We start from the raw sequence: 22,767 nt of genomic DNA, 5'->3' as shown, positions 1-22,767 counted from the left end.
AGTTAGGTCTTACCACTATCAATCATTAGCTAATGGAGGAGAAACAACTTACCGATACAGATGAACTGTTTATCGGTGGCATGCTAAGTAGCAGTCACATTCAAGGCAGGCTCCACTGGGAGGAAGCAGCTATAGCACAGTAGAAAGGAGGGAGTGTTGAGCAGTGTGTACGCAAAAGTGATTCACAGTTTTAAGACCTTCTTCGTGGCTTTGATTGATTGTTTCTGACCAAGCAACGTATGTCTGCAGATGGCAGTAGGACCACAGGGAAGAGGCTGAGGAGGTCGTTTTTTTCACTGATTATCTGCATCATAAATTGTCAGGATATAGTGACAGTTTTAAAAAAAATATGTAAAAACATATTTTTATAGCAGTTTCTTGCTGTAGTGATCACGTCTTGCTCTGTTGAGGATCTTTGTACAAGGATGCATTTAGTAAAGAGGTAGACTATCATGCTTCCTCTGAGTTTTGATATGACTTGTTAACAATTTGATGAATAACATGTCATGACTTGATGACTTTGTGGTTCATAATATTTTTTCATGGTTTTGTTGTTTTGGATGAGCTCTACAGAAAGTGTTGTTTTCCTGATCCAAAAATTAGGTGGTTGTTTGAAGATCATTTAATAAGAAGAATTATAGCACCACACTGCACTTTGCTCTATTGTGGCTCAGCTAAGACTGCCCCAATAAAGAGTGTACTGTGGACAGGGTTTGGATTGAGTCAAACCTATCTGAGAATTTTGAGAATCAGTGGTGGAAAGTGTCATTTTAAAATAATTTCATCTTAATTGTCTGATACATTTTTACATAATCATTTGCTGGAAATATGTAAAATAACAAAGCAAATATGGTATTTCAGGAAATTAAAAATGTGCATTTTTTTCTGCTTTAGGCGTACAAAGGGAGATCTGAGCTCATTTCAGTCCCTGTTGCTACTGGCGCGTATGTGTGAGGTAAGAAACACATTTTCACCATTCTGCCTTAGGGCTGTGACTTAAAGTGTTACAGTGTTTGATTGGCATAATGGCCCCATACCCCCCTAGGTAGGGTCATTCTGAGCAACATCTGGACCCATTGTGCTTTTTTGTACGTGCTTGTACTAAGAAGGCAAGGGCTCATATGGTTTTGGTTGATAACATTATTGCTATCTTTTCTAACCCCTCAGATGTCACTAAGAATAGGTGGTTAATTTTGCGTGCCAAAAAAGGTCTCCAATACCAAGGAACACTTACTCTTGTCCTCAAAGTTAAGTCTGAGAAATAAATCTGATGCATTGATGAAGTATCTGACAATAGAGTTAGCACACCACTAGTAGTTTATAGTAACACAGCGGACACGGGCAATTAGGCTCACCGAGTAATTTACAGTACTGCTTGCAGGTGGTGACCTGGAAAGAGCCAGGGACCACCTTAGCAACAAACTAGATCATTTAGCCAGGTAGAGTAGCAACTCTGTAGGATGTCCAAATGAAACAGAGCAATTAGAGATTGTAAAAAGCCTGACACATTTCAAACAGATTGTTATTTTTCTTTTTGTAAAATGAATAACCCTCTGCAAAAAAAAAAAAAAAAAAAAAGATTTTTTGGGGGGTTTGTAATTTTAAGGAGAGTGAATGATCACCTTTATGTGTTGTTGATCTTTTTACGTCAGTGCACAGTCCGCTTGTTGGAGCTACCTATTAATTATGAAATACTGTAGGTCTTGCCCATTTCATTTTACTGCGTCTTCCTGCTGAACTTGGTGTGAAAGGCTGCTGTTCTTAAATAGGTATATAAAAAGTAAGAACAGAGAAGGTTCCCTGTGCAGCAGCAGCTTTCTTCTGCATTATGTCACTAGTGTCAAAAAGGCAACACTGAAAAAACACATCATTTCACACATCCTAGAAACTAAAATACATGCTGAAAATTGGCTAATTTGTTTGCACTGTTGGTAGTAATATAGGTTTGTCGCTAATTAATTATACATCTTCTGTGAAATATGTCTCATGGCAAACATGAAACTCAACAAAACTTATTAGGGTTTTCTATAATGGAGTAGCACAAGCTGGAAAACATCACCCTTTTCTGTATGTCTGTCTCTGTCTTGCTCAATAATTTGTAAGGTCTCCCAGTAGTTTAAAATAGGAAGATAAGCAATACCACTATTTACATGGTTTGTCAGCCTTTAACATAGATCAGCTGATAAAATACCATCTTTGTTAGTTGATTTCTTATCACATAAACAGAGGTCCAAAAGACACTGCATTTTTAAAAACTATTTTAAATGCTCCTTACGTCTTTGTTTCGTGATTCTTAAAAGAAAAAAAAAAATCAAAACTAGTGCGACCCAGAGAACTCCCTAAGATTGAGTCAGATTTTAATCAGCAGATAATCATTGCTTTAAGAATATGTTAGTCCCATCAACGGCAGGGCCACAAGATTTTGGAGAACAGTTCACCTATTTTCATTCAGAGTCCCTACAAATAGCCATGGCCGCTAATTGGCAAAAACCTCCACGATGTGAGCGGAACCACAGCACTAACAGCTGTGTGTGGTCCACAAGTGCTGGCACAGCTATTTTCAAGCCTCAGACCTAGAGAAATACAAAGTATGTTTACTCTACACCTGTACTGTAACTTTGCCTTGAGGACAGACGTAAACCACAACATGTTCAGCTACTCTCATATTAGTGTTGTTAAGGTCAATTGTCAGTTGTTTTCATAGATCCATATTTTAAATGTGCCTCACTTATGGGTAACATCGACTACAAATGTAGGAAACATCCAAAGAAGGAACTATTAACCTGCTTCAGTGGCGTAGGACAATGTCCGCTTAACATTTTTGCTACTGATATTCAATCTTACAGTAGCTTTTAGATGACGTGAACGTGAATCAACCTCATTTATTTGCTTGGCAATCTGAGGCAGATTGAGTGACAGCCACAGAACATCACATCACTTATGTAAAGCTTCCCTCAGCCACCACGAAATTAGAGTGCCTGTTGCTACACACTGCTGCCTCCTTCTTCTGCACGAATGAAACGGCAGCCTCCCTGGTTCAGAAGTTCACATTTTGGATGCGTGCCGGAACTCCTCGCAGTCGGTGATGTTTGTCTACTGCGCAGGTGGTCAGAATGGCGTAAAATTTGGCCTGCTTTTATGGTCCTAAAATGTTGGGCCACTTTTAAAAAAAATATCACTGTGAGTTTGTGTTACTGAATTAAAAATTGAGAAAGGGACACCTTTTCCCACCTGCTGCAAGTGTATTAATATTTCTCCCCAAAACAAATAAATCACATACATGTGCACACATCTTTGACATGTCTCAAGGCTTGGCTGAGGAAGCTATTTATTCTCAGGCACAGTTAACTACTGGCACATATGCTTTAGAGTGGAATGCCATTCAGAATGCAGAAAATATATTTAGTTCTCGCCAACAGACAGCAAAAGGCACCAGTGGGTCTAGCCCCCGTGTGAGAACAGCTATTTCTGTCACAGTATAGACTTTCAATTACTGTAATCTGGTGCTTCACTCCTTCAAGAAAACCACTATTTAGATACATCAGATATGACATGTACAGTACAAGCCATAAAGACGGATAAATTAGCTGAGAAATTTAAAAAGTGTTATTTTGGGGTATAAAATCTACAGATACTGATCAGTGTAATTTCCCCCCTTGCCTTATTATCCGTCTTGTTCCCTTGGGCAATAGCATAGATATTAGCAATACTTTGCTTTGGAGGAAAATGAGGATATGGGATACCACCTAGTATTTGGTTTGACAGATGTAAGCTTTGCTTTTCAGTTTGTGTAAGCCCATTAATACATAGGTGCTTATAGATGGTGGAAATACCCCACAGCTGCAGTCTGCTTCTTGCCCCAAGAGTGACCCCCAAAAAACACTCAAGCTTCACAGCCGGGCAGCCCTTCTGCCACTTCCAGTCCTGCAAACATGTGTCTAACAAACCCACTGATCGTGATAAGTAGAGCTTTCGAACATCTCTACTAACCAGAATGTGGTCAGTAGATTGTTATCAAACAGCTTTGCTATCCTCACTTATATACGGCTTTATCATATTTTCCCTAAATGAGAACAAAGCACTTTAAGAGCAACAAAAATTAAGAATTTGTGAAATTTAGTCACTTTGTGTCCAGTCCAACTGTCATTTAATTAACACAAGCATGCGGTTCAGAAATACAGGCAGACTGTTTAGCGAAACTCAAAAAAGACAACACCTGGGTAACCTGCACTTTTTATTGGTAAAATAAGATTTTGAAGGTAAATGAAAACAATGATAAACTGTTTCATATGAGCTTGAGCACAGAACTACAATGAGTGGAAAACGCGTTATAGGATTAGATTAAATAACTAGCTTTTTTACACACTTTCCCCCTTTTTTAAATTTTAGGGTTAGGATAGGATAAGACTCGGTAAGACTCTATGTGGGGTGTAAGACCCATTAAGAGTCTTACACCCCACATAATTAATTCTTGCTGAGTTATCATATCTATATTGCCCTTGGCCTACACACCAATTATGAGTTGTTGTAAATTATCATTTTACTTGGTAAGTTGCATATTTTCTGAAATGGCACATAGCTAGTTATATAACCAGTTTAAAAATTCTTTAGTTTGTAAAAGGTTTTTTCAAGCTATGACAGTGACAGAAAAAAATATAATAATTTTGTTGTATAACAAACACAAGTATGACATATTTACAATCACAAACTATATTTTACTGTTGCTATAATATCATCAACCCAATAATATTATCAACCCTTCTGATTTTGATTGCGAGAAGCAAAAATATAGAATAGACACCTCCTAGATCGATCTCTCTTTGCATTTCTCCTCTTTAAAAAAGTAGCACCTGGAGTAAAACAAGCATTAATTGGGCTATCTGCTGAAGTAGAGATTAGCTGCGTAATCGACTTGCTATTCAAAGCTTCCCAACTGTATTTTATAAACAGTATTACGTTTAGAGTGATGGGTCGTTCTCCTTAACTCTTCATGCCATGACTATGTGTGTTTTTCACAACCGCAACTTTTTCTACAAGGCCAAATTTTTTGTAAACAAATGGACAATTTTTGATGACTTCTTTCATCCACCTTGCTAAATTTCAGCAGTAACAAGTGAGATAGGGACAGTGCTGCTTTAACTGCATACAACAGAAGAAAACTCCACTCACTTACACACTTCATCTGGCATTTCATTAAAATGACTTTAACCATCAGAATTTAGATATTCCATGTATGAAATTTTGTCCCTTTCACAGCCAAGCATCATAAAAACATTATGAGTTTAAAAATTCAATTCTGCTGAATGAGTTGGACTCAAACATGTTGCCTCAATTTGGCAAAAAACCTCAACATTATAAACCATCCGTACAAGGAGGTGACTGGTGAAATTGGAAATGTGTCCCATAAGCAACAAGTAAAAGCTTTTCTTTTACTCCACAGATTTTTTTAATCTATGGAAAACAGTTATTTAGAATAAGTTGAAATATAATGGTACTTTTTTTTTTTATTTGAGTCTGACGGTGAAAAAACTAAACTAAAGCGTAAAAGCAGTGCAATCTTACCTTACTGGTTTCAAAGTCTTTATAGTAGAATCTTGTGTTTGCTCTGAAGTCATGATGCAGATTGTTTTTTCTGTTTTCCTGCTTTACATTGACAGAATGTGTAAAATATTCAATATTGATGTTCTTTTGTCTTTGGCAAGTGAAACACTCAGATATAATACCCGTTCAACCAATTTTTAAATGAAGACATAGTACATTACAGTTGAAATACATGTATTTAAAAATACATGTATTTTTACATGTATTTACATGCATGCACTTGAAATGTAATCAAGTGCATTTCTAAGGGCAAATATGCAAGCAGGCCTTATAATTTATTATGATTGATATTATTCTGTGAAACTATAATCTTTCATAGTTTTAAGGCGACTTTTAGCATTCACAGCAGATTTTGATGCAGTGTTAGTCCATCTTGTTAAAAGCTTAATATAATAACAGTATATAATGCTCTTAAGTGGCTATCATAATGTATCAGCCTTTCAGTCATTTAATTAAAGTATTAAATAACTTTCAATGTGATACTATATTGCTTTCTATGCATGAATGAAGTGATTTACAGAACATATTGTATCTAAGCGAATGTGCTGTTTGTGGATTTTAAATTAAATACAAAAATGGATAACAGAAATGTAATTTTACATAAATTATTTGTTTCTTATAGAAGCTATTTATGCTTTCAGCCTTGGAGCAAAATTGGTCCCGCTTGACTAAGATAATATGAAATTAATTTGTAAGTCATGCCTATGGTTTGCTGCTATGAGTGAACAATACCTGCCTTCACTTAGTGCTCAAACTTTTTAAATGTCCTGGAGGAGTTCTGGTTTGAGTCCCAAACCTACTGAGATTTCCTAATGAAGGCTTTACCTTCCAGGCAAGCATATTTCTCCAAATGACAGTAATTTACATATGATGTATTTAGAGAAGAAGAGGGCAGGCTAATTCTATTTGGAGATTTTCCTTTGTTTTAGGAGTCATTAGCAGCTAGCTGAAATCTAATTTTTACAATTTCATCAGGCCATCTTGGAAAGCCTCTGTGAGCTCATCAGAGAGGAGCATTTATTGCTAAGTGTTCTCTATTGCATTAGCACACAATAAAGCGGCCAGGGACTGCTACAGACGTTTATGTGGAATCCAGTTAACACTCTGCCAATTCGTTTTTTATTGGGACACAATCAATTTTTATTCATTTTAAAGCCAGAATGCTTTCTTTCATTGTGTGCCTACTCCAGCTTATTATGCCTTAAACTAATTACCCAGTTGTTTTCACAAAATGCAGATGTTTATGTTAAAGATTTCCTCTCTGAAATGCAGACCTGATGTGCATATACATACACTTTCCACTGTGATTTAAGCAAAAATAATTGTATTCATCATTTAATTTCTATACGTCTGCAAACAGAGGAAGGTTTAAGTAGCAAACTGATTTTGAAAATGGTAAGAAACGTAATCAACTTTGGGCTAAATGTGTATTTTGCTTTCTTTTTGCTGTAACAATGTGAGTGTTTCTTTACTGAGATGTAACAAAACTTTTCATGTTTTAAAAGTGCATTTCACACAGCAGAAACAAAATTATTTTTACTTCTGGAAAAACAAGTTTGATCTGTTTCTTACCCTTTAACTATTAAGACAACTCACTGCATTATTTGACATTTACAGCTGAAGCCACTGTATTTTAAACAACTAAGAACAGCTGATATTCTTACATACACAGTAAGATTATTTAATACTTTTTCATGTGCACCCCGTTATGTAAAATGCCTTTTACATGGATATAGAGGTGAAAAAACTTATTTTAGTACCTGTGTTTCTAGTATGCTCTGATAAGATACTATACATGTCTATGGGATGAAAAGTATGAATTTAACAGTGTGCTACTGCCTACGGACAAAATAAGTTACTTTCTGCTGTGAAAATAGACATGTTCTTGTTCATTTTTACATACTTAGTCATTACCTGATTATCTTGGGCTGAAAGTTCTGTGCTCCACACATATTGAAGTTGCCTCAGAGGGCTGAGCTGAGTGAATCCTCATCAGTACATAGACAAAAGGTCTGCATGGCATAGCACGGGATTCAGTAATGGTATCATCCGATCTTATGCACATTTCAGAACCGTACTGCATTTGTGTGCTATTCATGGTGCATCTAAGTTGCAGCACTTATACCACATAGTTTTCAAGATGATTGCATCAAATCATTGACTTGCAATAATTCCTCATCTATCTGAAAGCATGTAATAAAAGGACTTATTCCTACACATGCTGGATGTACTCTGAACTCCTTTGTACATGTTTTGTACATGCTCAAACATGCTTTAATAGCATGTTTGATTATACAAATATTAGATTTTAAGAGCCAGTATTTTTATTATTGTTTATTACCTGATCTTTTAAAGCAGGTACTACACTGATTTGTAGTTGAACATTGTATTGTTTTGTTGTGTACTCATTATTTGCTAAGCTGCTTTTGTAGACAGCCAAGACACCTCGGCATGTGTAGAGGAAAAGTGGCTAAAGTCCTCTTAGTGTGAGTTATATGAGTGCCTCTTTACTGCAATGTAATAATTAGAGTGCTTAAGTGCTCCTTGAGCAAAGACAAACCTAGATACTCTCTTCCTCTTCAGCCCCTCCTCTCCTTCACTAAGAAGGTCTTTAATGGCTCCCATTTGACTCAGATATCATTTATTGTTTGGTATCAGGTGTACACCTTGTACCATTCACCATTCGTGCTGAAGCATTCTCGATGTTAATGGTTGTAATATGGGCAAAAGACTTAAAGGCTTACTCCTTACTCTTTATTTTATAACTTCTTGTTGCATTGTCATTTCTTAATACTAATCCTTGTATTCTCTCCTTAGGAGTGCCTATTACCACAAAAAAATCAAGAAATTGTCTTCTAAAAATAATGCAAAAATGTATTTGCTCATTGTTCAAAATGTTTTATCTGTGTGCAAAGATATCCTTGCTGTTTCTGTTGAGGGATTTACCTCGCAGTGGTCCCCAGAAGACTTCAACAGGCTAAAAAGATGACAGGTTATCATTGATCTGCCCATAGTGAAATCCATTAAAAAATGTATGGGCTGTTGTGCATTAACAGTGCACTCTACTGTTTTCGATCCATTAGAGGAGCAGGGCATGGGGCCCCTAGTGGCCTGTAGGCCCCACAGAGGTCCTTGAGCTTTCATTTAATTAAATTACCTTATAATGAAAACAGCCATAATGAGATTAATTTTAATTATTCATCAGTGGCCGATTTGAGGGAGAGACAACATTAATAATGCATTAAAGGGCTAAACATTTTTCAATTCAATGCCTTTTCCTTTTGTTAAAGGTGTAATTTATTAAGTGCTGTGCAGCTGCTAAATGTGTCAGTGGTGAAGACGTCCAGACGTAAAGGTCGGTTAGACTGGCTGTTGAACTGCTTCGTAATTATATTTAAATGTCTGTCATGGTAATAAATATGGACCAAATAATACAGCTATCCACATAGCTGTAAAAAAGCAGCATAGATATTTTTTAGTACACTTATTTTGAGTTGCTTAAAGCTAACTGGATTTTCAGTCAATACCTGAAGCAGAAAAGTAATCACAACTTGTTTCCCTTCTTTGTTGATTTTTGCATATTTCCATCAGATTAGTAGGTTGATTCCCCACGTGTGATCACATTAAACCACTTTGGTGTCTGGCCAACAGCATTGGGGAAGATTGTTACACTGTGTAAAACTAAAATTAGCTGGCTTGTTAATATGCTTTTTTTGCTTTCACTGGGCAGCCAGAATTGCACATTTGAGATCTGTAAGATGACACTGTGAAATTTATGGTTTAGGTAGCACATTTTACAATGAAAAGTGTCATGAACAGATAAGAGCTTAGAGGAAAGCTCTTGTAGTTTTCTTGTAGAAGTGACTTAATCTAGGAGACAAGGATGTCATTGGGATGGAGAGCTGGGTGCATTTATCAGGTCTTCATCAATACCTAATTAATAATTCAGGCACAGTCTGGGGCTTCTATAGGGCAGGGTTTCAACCAGCTTGTAATTTTGTAAATTGCTTAGTCATCATGCTGTGAATGGACCAGGGCCGTCTCCCTGAAGTTTAATCCAGATGTGCTTGTAATGTTGTCAGATATACTGTGAGGAAAAAGATGAAAGGTGAAAGAGGCCCTCATAGAAAGATTACTGCATAAAAACATGGAATGAGCAATCTATTGTAAGCAACAGGTAACTATATATGGGTATTTATACATAAAGTATACTTTACCAAGAGTAGTCTCTGTTTATCAGGAAAGCTTTGATACTGGGAGTAAAAGAAATTAACAAATTGATAATGTTCAATCATTCATTTTAGTTGTGCTATTTTGGCTACAAACTGAATCTCAGCAAACTTAGGTTTTATGCATATTAAATAAAAAGTACACTGTATGCACAGAAATAAAATTTAAATGTATATTTTTTTAATTTTCTATTTTACTTTGCCATATGTATTTATGTATTATTGAATGTCCTAATCTATACCTAATTGTATGCATTTGAAATCAATCGAATAATCAATCAATCAAATAGAGAAAAACAGAAGCCTTTTTCAAATAACATAGCAGAATATACAAAACAAAGTAGAATATAAATTAAAATGAAATAGAAATAGAAATAAAACAATTCAAATTGCCTATGAATTATTATATTTTTGAACACAACATGGACGTTATTGTTAGCAAACTGGATTTTCCTATGGATATAAGTCGCTGACAGATTTCAGAAAAGAAACAAACAGAACTAGCAGGCACTTTGTCCTTTCTTTCATTCAATTGTGAGCAGTTTAAAGTGTCAGAGCTGTATACCTAATAAATAAACAAATCTCTCAATTACCCCTTGCCAGCCCTCTGACAGCTTCCATTGAGAGAAAAATGTCTTCTAACTGGTCTGACTAGTTTTACCTGTTCTACCTACGAAATGTTCTATTCTTCCACCTAGTTTCTGTGGCAATAGAAGGTTTTTATTTATTTATTTATTTTTGGGCTATAAAAATTTTGTTCTCCAGTAAGTAATGTGAACTACTGCTACTGTTTGTTTCAATACAAGGCTGCTGAGCTGCTACTTTTGGACCTGTCTAGCTGGTAGACATGAGCTCAGAACGCTTTGCTAAGTCACATATTGAATGAAGACAATGTTTCTGCTGTTGTGGTTGAGCCAACTAGATGTTTTTAGAAATAAAACACCTGCTGTTTCGGTCATAAGATAACCTAATTAAAAGGATAAAAACTTCACAGTCCATTACAAAATTTCCCATTTTGTGCTTTATGCTTCTCATTGTAGAAATGGATCCCTGTAACAAATGCAGTGTTTATTTTGGAGTAATGGGCGATTCCCAGCATAAGCAGTCTTGTTGTGGCTTCATTTTTGATTTTAACAAAGACCTGCTGAATCGGGGATATATCAGCAGAGTTCACTAAAACATATCACATTTCTCTTCCAACAATGTAGTTTTAAAAGGAGAATTTATCTGTTTTCATCACATCATAAAATATGTATTTACTGTCTGAAGAGATTTACGGTCCAGATTTTAAGAAAAAAAATATTCCTAAAGGCAAAGGAGTTGAAAGTTTAACTCCAGTTCCAAAATATCTTATAGCACTTTCTTTTACTTTCTAGACAGCACATAAAGTAAATATCAGTCATTCTATTGTTGACTTGTACCAATGAACAGAGCTACATGATAGTAGGAAATGTTAAATTGAGATTTGTTATTGTTGAATATACCAAATATTCAGTTCTTTTTGATTGTACAGCTTTATTAAAATGTAAAACGTATCAAGAACTAGCTGAAAATTAGTGGCATAACAGGATTAAAATTGTAATGTATTTGATCAAAATTCCTTATTCCCCTTTTACACCAGACAAAGACTCACACCATGACATAAATCAGCCAGAACAGGGAAGATCTGTACAAGTCCAGGGACTGTTCTTTTGCAGTTTTTCCAGAACAAAATCCCTTTCCTCAATTAGTCTTCAATTAATAAATTGAAGACTTTTGTTAAATTGGAAACTCTTCAATTTAATAATCTCAATATAGGATCTTATCTAGAATTAAATATGGATGATTTACCATAAAATAGCAAATATTTAGTCATGTATTAAATTTGCAAATACATCCAATATGTGCATTTTTCTACAACTTTTTTTATTTAAAAAAATATGTTTGATGTATTCAACAGTACTGCGAATTGGCCCGAGGAATCTAAGTATTATCAAACTCTAAGAAAACAAACAACTCAGACAAAATTTACTCTTGGATGTTCAGTCTTTCTTAAAAGCGTGCAAAATAATTCTGCTGTTGTTGGTTGAATTAAATTGTGAGGCTTTTCGGGTGTGTTTTAAATGCACAAAGTACTTTTCATACTTTGAAGGAGAATTCTGACGATTGTATTTGGGACTATTGTAAGGATGAGAAGAAGAGTAATGAACTGGAAAGAAAGGAGCAACTGCTACTATTTTTGGATTTTGATTGGGAACAAGTTCCATGTTTAGACACCTTGTTTCCTCTGTAGCTTTATGGCAGGGCAATATATGGTGCTGTGATTTTAGCATGTTGTCGAAACTCACATGCGCTTTTGACCCTTAGCTTTCACCTCACTAGTTACCACTTCATTTGGAAAACAGTAACCCATCTCTGTATCTGATGAAATAAGTGCTTATTTAACACATTTTCTGCATCAGAAGTTGTGTTATACTGAACTGGTTAAGTAGCATGCACAGTACAGGGCTATCTGCCATTGTTTTTTACACCTGTGGACTATTTCACACCTCCACAGGGGGTGTACCACTATGAGAGACTCTAATCACTGTAGATGAATAAACGGGCAGCTGGACTGCAACAAATGGGTTCACTGAAAACTGGTTCTGTAAATGGGGCATAAAGCTAATGCCAGGATGGTATGTGCTCTGCTGCAACCCCCGACTCCCCCCCAAAAAACACTTGCGTTCTCTACTGCTTCTGAAAATCCTCACTACATATCAGCTTGTACTAAGCAGTTTAATCCAAATACTAACAAGAAAAACAACTTTTGTAAGCATATGCTTCTGAAGGATAATTTTCCATAAAGATTTTTTTTATGTATTTCCCACTATAGTGTTGCAAGCTAATTAAACCAAGAATATGTACTGTACAATACAAAGATAATTGATGATTTTTCTTTTTCAAATCAGTGAAAAAGACAGATATTTCGTTCATTCCATCCATCCATTATCCAACACACTTATCCCTTGTGAGGTCATGAGGGGTGCTGGTGCCTACCTCCAGAGGTCAATGGGCGAGAGGCAGGGTACATCCTGGCAGGACAACATAGAGAAGACAGCACAAACAAACATGCATGCACACACCCACACCTAAAGAGAGTTTAGAGAAATCAGTCAACCTGACAGTCATATTTTTGGACTGTGGGAGGAAGCCAGAATACTCAGAGAGAACCCAAGCATGCACAGGGAGAACATGGAACTCCATGCAGAAAGACCTCGGACCAGGTTTCGAACTCAAAACCTTCTTGCAAGGCCACAGTGGTACCAACTGCACCACTGTGCATGTGCGTGTCGATATTTCCTTACAAGAACAAAGACTAAGTGTTTTGTGGAGAGTTCATTGCAAATTCCATTTCCTCCAAGGGGAAGTCACCTTTTAGTAGGGAAACTGCTGCTGCAAACACCTCAAGAGGAAACAAATATTGCATATCATTAAGTTTTATTGGCATACCTCACAATGATATGTTTGTAAAAAAAAAAGTGCTGCATCAGGAAGTCTGTGCTCTCTGTGCAAAGGCAATATTAGTTATTATTTCATTTTTAGGAACATGTAGTTTTTTTGCTTTTGGTTTTGCTCACCTTTACCTCGAATGATAAAGTCTTGGTTATTTTTTCATATTCAAATTAACTGACAGCACGTCCTGTGTACTTGATGGTGGTAGCACAAAGATAGTGTTCAGGAAAAACAGTGAATGAAAGGCTGTCTTCTTTCCTAATTATGACTACAGTGAAAAGTAATAATAATAAAAGGAAGCCACCAGAACTTAGCATGTGGACTGGGCCTCCATTGAAATACTTCTTTATTATATTTTAGAGGCAGAAAATGGAAAAAAGTACAAAACATAAATAAATCACAAATGTTCTCTCTGTTGGTAAAGAAATAGTCCTCTAAATCAGATTCACATTTCCATATGTCCATGATAACATCCATTACGATAGCATCTGGAAGCCTGCCAATCAAATTTTTTTTTGCTGTAGGAAGAAAATGCATCGTATTCCTGCTAAAAAGATGACCTCAGCAGATGTTTTCTACTGACAGGACACAAAACGTAAGACCTATAGTACAAGGAAACCTAATAAACTTGATCAATTTGTGGGAATCTAGTTGTGGACTCCTAGCTCAAGATATCTTTCCAAACATAGACTGTGTTATTTCCTTATCCCTTAATTTTGGGTTATTACTTCCCTTAAATCCATGACTTAGATTGTTAAATAATACTGCATTTTTAAGAAAATTTTATTTTTAGTCGTTAAGCTCATGCTTTTCTGCCATGACGGTATCGGAAAATAAAGAGATCACAGTATCCTCTTTTGTGTCATGACTAAGTTGCTGCACATTCATTTGACATATGAATTAACACAACACTGTGAGGACAATTATTAGCCAAGTGAGTATTGTGATCACAAGATCATTTTTAAGCTTATTTTCTAAGTCTAAACTGGACAAACTTGAATGCTTAATAGATTTAACCAGTGCAGGTGACGCATATCTGTGTGTGATGTGATCTAAAAGATAAATACCCTAGATCAAGGTGTGATTATTTAGCATCTCCTTCTACTTATTCACTGACGCTTAAAAACTCAGTAATTACATAAAGTCTCTCAGAAGGAAGCAGCACTCTTGACCTCACTAAGATGTTGGGGTGTAATCAAACGCTTTGTTTCAAATAGTCAAAAGGGCCGCAAGAAATGTGACTGCAAGAAGTCTACATCTTCCAAAAGGTTATTTTTCATGCAGGACAAAACTTCATCACATGCATTCAATACTCCTCTTAGTGGTTAGCCAGTAACGACGGTAAAAATGAAAAGTTATGACATGGTCCCCTTTCCTCACCTGATCTGAACCCAAATGAGAACTTGTGGGCAGGTCTTCAACAGGAGATTAAAAGTGAAGAAAAACAGTTCACCTCTCCGAACAGTGTCTGGGAGGCTGGGATTGCTGCTGTATAAAAGGTTGATACTCAGTAGATCAAAAAAATGTCAGACGTCATGAATAAAATATTTATCACTGTTGTTGAAAAAGAATGGTCTTTATTTCAGAAATGTCTATTGGAAAGTTTTGACTTATTTATAATTCTCACTTGAACAGATAAAAACGAAAACATGCGAGAGGAAAATATATGTTTTTCGTTTAGTTACGTAATAATTTTGCACAGTAATAGTTGTCCAATAATTGTGCACACATGGATATTCTCCTAAGAAATCCCAAACTCCATTTTTACTTTCTAGCATTCTAGGTTTATTAGTATTTTGGATTAACTGAGAACACGCTAGTTGGTGATTAATAAAAATAATCCTCAAAAATAAGACTTGCCTAATAATTGTGCACACAGTGTGCTCTCTCCAAATGTTCCTCCTGTGTGTTTATCCTTGATAATTAGATGCACCTGCCATTGGTTTAGTTCTCCATGTCTGAGCAATGTGAATACAGATGCTGCAACTTCTCTTCTTTTATCCACTTAAAGTAGCTTTTTTAGGATCAAACAACATGTAGTTGAGTAGAAACTACATGTTTCACAAATGCTCAGTTTGAACAGCATGACTAATTGTGTCCTCTGAATTGTGCTACATTACTATAGCACAATTATGCCCTATTGAGTAAAATATGGGATTGATTATGTGTAGAAAAGTGATATTTTCATGAATCATTGCTCACCCCAAGAGGCTAAACTGTCTTTGTTCATCGGGGAAGCAGTTCTAGTGAGAACAGTAGTATTAATGTTAATGTCTGCCTAAATTATGCTAGAACTATTTTGTTTTTTGTTTCAGTTTTTATTTTATGTGATCATTTACCACTGTGATAAATTACAAGGAGACTTCGCTCACCACAGATTTAAGACTCCAATGTGTTAAATTTTGCCTGACTTTTTCACCAAATATATTTTGTCACTCTGCAGCTTCTGACGTTTGAGTTTTGCATCCCAAATGTACTGTTATTTTTCTTTCTTCTTTTATGTTTTTTATAAATACTTATGAGCTGGAATCCTATGTTTGAAATGAAAAAGTTACAAAAATGTTGTAAAATTTATCATATGCGAGTTATAAAGTCCCTCCAGCTTTATCCATGACTGGAAAGTTTCTATAGTTCTAATGGTAACTTTTGTGCATACTTTAAAGTTGTAATGCTCAGTATGTTTGCTGCTGTAGTTGGAAATAAATTACTCATGACCAAATAATCCATGCATAATTTTTTGCACTGCACGTACGTCTATAGCTAACCTCAGCTGTTAAGTCTGGAGTCCTTCTTAGAGCTAGTGTCCAGTGGGAGTTCCTATTAATCAAACTGTGCTCACTTCCACTTGCTTTTTTCGGACAAATGTGGATGTAGATTAAATATAAATGATCTCCCAGTTGTGTTGTGTCTGTTAAAGCCCTTTGAGTTAGATGGCTGTATAGTAATGTTCCTGGCTTTGATATAGTGGAAGCACATCTACTGTATATTGTCAGTAAGACAAACCCCAGCTTGCACAGCACTAAGTCTTTTGTAACTGGGTTTAGTCATTGGGGAGAATGGCGCAGACCCAGTCTAAGTGTCTTTCATCTGGCCAATTCAAACAGACGTTTGACCCCAGACATTTGCCTAATGTGTTTTTGTTATGTGGACTCCTGGCTTCACAAATGTCACAGTGGCTGGACTAGTGGGGGTTTGGATAAGTGAGTCAGAGAGGGGAGACACGGAGTCAGCCTGAGGGAGGGGGATTGCAAGGCCACAGTTATGTGTATAACCTCTGCATTTTGCACTCTAACCTACTGGGAGTTGGTGGTGTGCTGAACATAAGTTCTACTGATGACTGTGGCCTAGATCCCACTGCAAGCCGTCTGATCAGCAGCCTGGCTCCCTGCGCACCACTGACTTGGGCAGCTGTGGACGAGATGGGGAGTGCCACATTACTGGGCGCCTGGATCGTCCCAGTAAGAAGCCAATCTCAGACAGTTGGGGCGACCCTGACAAATGCTGCCATTAGGGGCAGTGTTGAAAATTTATTACCAAACATATTGGTATTTTAGGGTGCAGCTGATTTTGATTTAGAAGTGTTCCAGCTGAGGTTCTGTCTTCAAATCAGAATGTCAGATTATCACCACAGTACTCACTTACTGCCATTTTGGATAATACTTTTAAAACATCTAACACTGTTTGATCAGTTTGTGAGTGAAGATTACTTGCTTCTTGCATGTATACTCAAATTATAACTCTAGTGAAGCTTTATAAAACATGCTGGGCTTTTTTAGAATTTTTAAGTTTAAATTGTTAAAAATATTGTTAATTTTCAGTCTCTTCATCTGTTTTGAAATAAATTGAAAAGACCATCCACAGTATGTTTTTCTATTTAGTTTGAATTGTTGCTGTTTTTACAAAGATTAAACCTAGAATAATTTTAAGATCTTACATCTCCTTGTAATTTAATTACCAATTTTTGTCTTCTTTGTTTGGCTGAGCATTGATCAGGACCACATTTTTGAATTGTTGATTTATTCACCTCTAAAATCGATATATATATTTTTTAAAGCTGTGTTTAAATATAATTTCATGCCAAAACTATGACGTATTTTCTGTTCATTTTATTATAAAATCATAAAAAATAATATTAAGTTATACTTTTAAAAAGATGCCAGTGGTTACACAATTTAATTATCTTATATGTGTGATTAACGACTTTCATTTGGATATGTGTTCGCTGTGTAATGCCTTCAGTGGTACTTTGCCTCAGAAAGGTCTCTTTCTGAGTAATAGGTCTCCAAAGTGTGCTTGTTTTGCTCTTTTAGGGCCACTGGAGAGCAATAAAGTTTTGTCTGAGGATTTTCGAGGTCCTCTTAGACTTTCCCCAGGTGTGCTTCACTGGTCGTAAAGTGTTCTCTGTTCACATGGCATAGACAAATGTACCGGTATCCATAGAGAATTTTAACTACAGATTGGTTTGTATGCACCGTAACAACTGCAGAATATATTAATTCTTTTTGATAATTACATGAGCAAAAGTTTAAATTGATACAATTTTAATATGGTAGAAGAAAAAATATTTCACCTGATTCAGAAAAATATTGTGCTTGTTTTGTTTGGACCTGTAATAACTACGCAGAAAGGCCACTCTGTTATTTTTAGCTTTTGACGTTCCAAGAGGTTAACCATTTTCTTTGTTCCTGGCTGTCTGTGGAAGAAAACTCCCATGTATTTCCATGTTGAGGTATGCTGTGTTTACTTTCATCTCTACTCCTTAGAGAACGCAGGCCAACCTGATGTTTGTTTATGAAACGTTCAGAACTTTCATTCACCACTTGAAAGCACTCTACTTGCTACTAATTTACCTAAAGGGACTTCAAAATTATCTGTCTGCACTGTCAAAATCTTTTTTGTGGTCATAGCCTGTCATCCTGAAAGACTTCCTTTGGAGTTTAATGAAAGCTTCCTAGATGAGTGAATTTTTTGCTGTATATACTGTGCTGAAAGGCATTTTTATATATCACAGTAACTTGGTTTTGATCCTCAAAGTAGTTCTGGTTTTAGTTTATTTACTTTGCTTTATTTTATTTGTCACATGAGCTTAGGCATGAGATCCTGATGATATGAAAACGGAGTAAAAATATCACGGTTTTGTGGTATCACATTATATACACCAAAGTTTTTTCAGCTTGCTCTGCTAATTATAGTTATCCCTCCAACTGAGCGTGTCAATGAGAAAATCTGCTACTTTACATAAATGATGCCCATTGCTTTATAACTGTAATTTCACATTACCTTGATAAGGTTGAAAGATGACACCCAATTAGTTTCCACACCATTACTGTATTTGCTAACGGCTGGATTTTTAATTCTGTCAGCAAGACAAAGGTGTAGTACAGTACACTTCTTTCAGCCAACTGACCAGTAATAATCAGTAACATTTGGAGGAAGGTCAGTGCTGTATTCTCCCTATAGTGGGAGAAATCTGTGGTCACTAATGGTACACTGAACCGAAAAAACTGCATGATGAAAAAATGGACTTTTTAATGTTTCTATACCTTGATATTGGAAAGTGTCCTGTTCCTTTATGTTCTAACCAAGATTTTAAATAACATAGAACAGAGATTTGTTAGATGGCAGTAGGAAGAGAAAAAAGCTTTACTTCAAAATTTATTTGAACGGGTATTGCTTTTCACTTAACCACTATTGTTTTGGTTCCGTAAGGTACTGGATGTTCCAGTACCTCACAGTAACAGAGCTCTTCAACAAATTTACATCATGTAAACTTTGTCCCACATGACTCAGAGGCAATATTTAAAGCTTTTTAAACTAGGCATATATAATTAAGCTTTCTTTTTTCTTTGTACTTCCTTTTAAATCAACAGTTGAACACTTCAGTTGCTAATGACTGTAAAAATATATAAAACTGTTATTTTTTTCAAAGTTATCCTAAGTTCAGATTTCCCTTCTTGGGGTAAAGGTTTAAAATGTGTAATGCTCTGCTGAGACGTATGTCAAAGAAGGAACTTGATCCCCCCAATGTGTGATGCTGAATAAACATTGTAGTAGCTCTACCCAAACAATGTTGCAGCACATGCATATGAAAATATTGCAACTGTGTCACCAGAGTGTGAGCGTTTTGTTTCATCTGAACCATTTGATCCCTTGTCACAGTGTTCCTACCTCCTTCGAACTGTTTATATATTCTAAATCAAGATAAGTAAACTCATTTTATCAGATTGTTAAAAAAAAAAAAGAAGTCACTTAAAAAGTAGTAAGAGTCTATTTAAATTTGCATTAGCCCTTATCTTAGAAACAGAATCTGGAAATTGGAGTTAGATCTATTTTCATGTGTGTGAGTAGCTGAGGGGATAACCTATTGGCAGCGGAGGACAGTTCAGATCTCTCCTCACTCTAAATTGCAGACAGGCATCCTTGCAACCCCACATGAAGACCATTGAGTCCCATCAAGATAATCCTTAATAAAGAACGGCTTCACATTTAATCTTAGCTTGCTTCTCAAATTTCTTACTTGATATAGTTTTTGGCAAGTGCCGTTTTAGCGCTTATGTCAACTGGACCGTATCTGTGCATCTTCTGTTAAGCCTCCATTTGGCAGACACAAGGGAATTTAGGTTTTATTGTTGCACAAATTATAATTTTATTGTTTCTGCATCACACATCTCAGTTTTAAATTTGTCTACTTTTTTTAACATGTGCAAATGTTTAATTCTAGTTAGTAAACGCAATCACAATTTAAAATTTAAAGCATAATTTGCCCTTTAAATGAGATTGTTTGGGTTTGACAGCCTTTAATTTATTTCTTCGTCAGTCAAACTGTTGCGATGATTGGAGCTTTTATTCAAAACATGCCGCAGAGCACTGCATTCAGGAGGAAAATCTAAGTTTATTTAAGGCATAAACAATGCTGCATGATTATACCATGGAATTTGAAAATAACTCACTTGCAAAATTTCGTCTCCATCTAATTTTATACAGCTGCTTATTGACACAGAGAGAGAGAGCCAATGCCTGAATGCAACTACATAACTGGAATGTGTGCCTAACTGCTATTGAAATAGTTACCTGAGAGTCCCCCAGCATCTTTTATTAGTCAATTGAGTTATCAGCAACCTGCTCTATATGCAATATATTTCATGCTCTGATGCTATCATGTGATCATATAGCTTTACCTTTGGGCATTTGGGTTGGAAAATGAACCAGAGTGTTCTGTTTCAGACAGTGTCCATACTGTCACTGCTGTGTGTTTCAGTCAGGAAAGATGATTGATCTATTTTGTTCATTTCTTTATTGATTTCAGTTATGCTCATGTTGGCACAGTTTTGTTTGGCTGGATAAGTTACACCTGAGTTACTCAAAAAGAACTGACTAATTTATGACTTTAATAATCATTATAAATCACATTTAAAAGGTTGTCTTTCATTAACACTTTTTTAAATTCCTTAAGATGAGGTCGCTAGAGGTTCTCACAGTATGGTAATCAGTTTATTTTTTATTTATTATGTTATTTAAAAGAGATAAAAGTAGTGAATATTTCTTTACATTTTATATATCATGTATAGTGTTTTGTGGTCACAGCTAATTTACAACTAGTGTTCCTTGCCAGCTTAAAGAATTAAGGCATATATAATCAGCTGGAATTGCAAAACTACTGTCAATAAAAGTCTACAAAGATTTGCACAGCCTAAAGTAGAGGTAATGATCACATGCAATAATTAAATGGTTATGCCACGGTTTTAGAGTACATCCACACAAACTTTAGGAAAAAAATTACATTATAATCAGATACTTTTTATATTAAACACAGGGTCCAATAATCATCCTGCCCTTAAAGTAACATGTTAGTTATCATAGGTATTTTGTTATGTGTAAAACATATTTATGTTTGTTTTATTTTGGCGCTTGAAGTTAAGCATCAAGTTAACAAGCATTTGCAGAATAAAAAAATGCAAAATTTAGCACAATTCTTAAAGTAAAAGACTCCTTGTTTACAATATCCTCTTTATCTTTAGTTTCTTTGTAGAGTGACACTCTATTGTATAACACTCTGATATTAGCTGGTTAAATGCTCATCTAGCCAATTTGAAGTTGACCGACACAGACTGCTCCTGGATGAGTTTTAAAAAGTCATTCCTTTGCACAAAATGAAATATCAAAAAAGGAATTTCACTGCATTGTATTACAAATATAATCAAAATAGAGTGAATGGGATCAAACGTAAATCTGCCTATGTGAAAGTTTTTATTAGATTATATTTTTCTGTATACACCTTGGATCTGTTGGATCATGTAAAGTGCCAGAAGATGACATTTGTTATGAATTAATGCTATATAGCTGAATATATTTAAATTAATAATGCTGATGGCTGGTTCTCCTTTGGTCTCCATGCCATAGAAGCTGAAAATATTTCCAAACAACCAAATTTGTCTGTCCTGTATGCCTTCTTTCAACCAGCTGACCAGCAACGGGTTTGGGAGGGACAGTTTTGAGTCACTCTATGCTCCACCACACAACTTGGGAAAAAAAACCAAAAAAAACTCTGCTCACTCATATTAAAATTGTGGGGCCGGTAGGTTGGAAATTGTCCCTGGTTTTGAAACGTAATTGTTTTTCAAGGTTTTTAAAGCATTGGTGTACTTTGACATGGTTCAAATGCCAAATGTGATGGCATTTGAACCATGTCTAACTGCAGCTGCTAAAACAAGATAGTCAATATAAACTTGTTGTTGGTAGGTGTAAGTGTATTTACTCCACCTCTCTCCTTAAGCAACATAGTGTAGGTTTTTTCAGCAAGCTAACAGGCAGTGCACAGTAGCACTGTTTCTCCAAGCTTCAAACTATCCTAGAAAAATTAGATCACTCCAGCTCTATGTCATTAAAAGGACTTCAATCTGTATGAATAGTATCATGAAAATTCTAGTGGTTTTTAAAGCTAAACCTGTTTATAACCCTTGACATTAAGATTAGACATATCCCTATAGTGATGCTTACAAGGCTATTTTTTATACCAGATTAATTAGGTATAACAGAGTTCAGACAGAAATACAACAGGAGGGAACATTTATTTCAATGTTTATTTAAAATAATAATTAATTTAACCACTAGGGTTTTGCATGTTCATAGGAACTTTCAATATCTCTTTAAATGTACTTTAAAAGTAACCATAGGGACAGAATGATGGCAAATTTCAGCAGTTTTTAAAACAGTAACCTTTGAAATATTTCCATACCTTGATACCGGGAACCAGCCCATCTCTGTTACTTATTATAAAGAACTGACTAGGAGGTAACAGAATTTTAAAAGAAGTCCAGACTGAAACACAGCAGACTATTCTTCCAGCCGTGGGTGTTTTTTCTCTCTCACCACCTCCTTACCATAGTAAATGTATGATTTCCTCTTTCCTCATAATCATTTGTCAGTATTACATTTGGTTTTTCATCTGCAGGTTTTTTAAGGC

At 35.7% G+C, this 22,767-nt stretch overlaps 1 protein-coding gene across 2 annotated transcripts in view; it reads left to right on the top strand.

The window, feature by feature from the left end:
* Window positions 1-22,767, top strand: part of eya1 (EYA transcriptional coactivator and phosphatase 1) — a 78,035-nt gene that overhangs the window by 7,091 nt on the left and 48,177 nt on the right. For both annotated transcript variants that reach the window (XM_028005775.1, XM_028005773.1), the window contains exon 2: window positions 895-955. The gene's annotated coding sequence lies outside the window, so the exon portion shown is untranslated. The remainder of the gene's footprint in view (window positions 1-894; window positions 956-22,767) is intronic.

The sequence above is a fragment of the Xiphophorus couchianus genome, chromosome 21 (assembly GCF_001444195.1).
Source record: "Xiphophorus couchianus chromosome 21, X_couchianus-1.0, whole genome shotgun sequence".
Lineage (NCBI taxonomy): Eukaryota > Metazoa > Chordata > Actinopteri > Cyprinodontiformes > Poeciliidae > Xiphophorus > Xiphophorus couchianus.
Note: the sequence above shows the minus strand (reverse complement) of the source record. Positions and strands in the feature narration are given on the sequence as shown.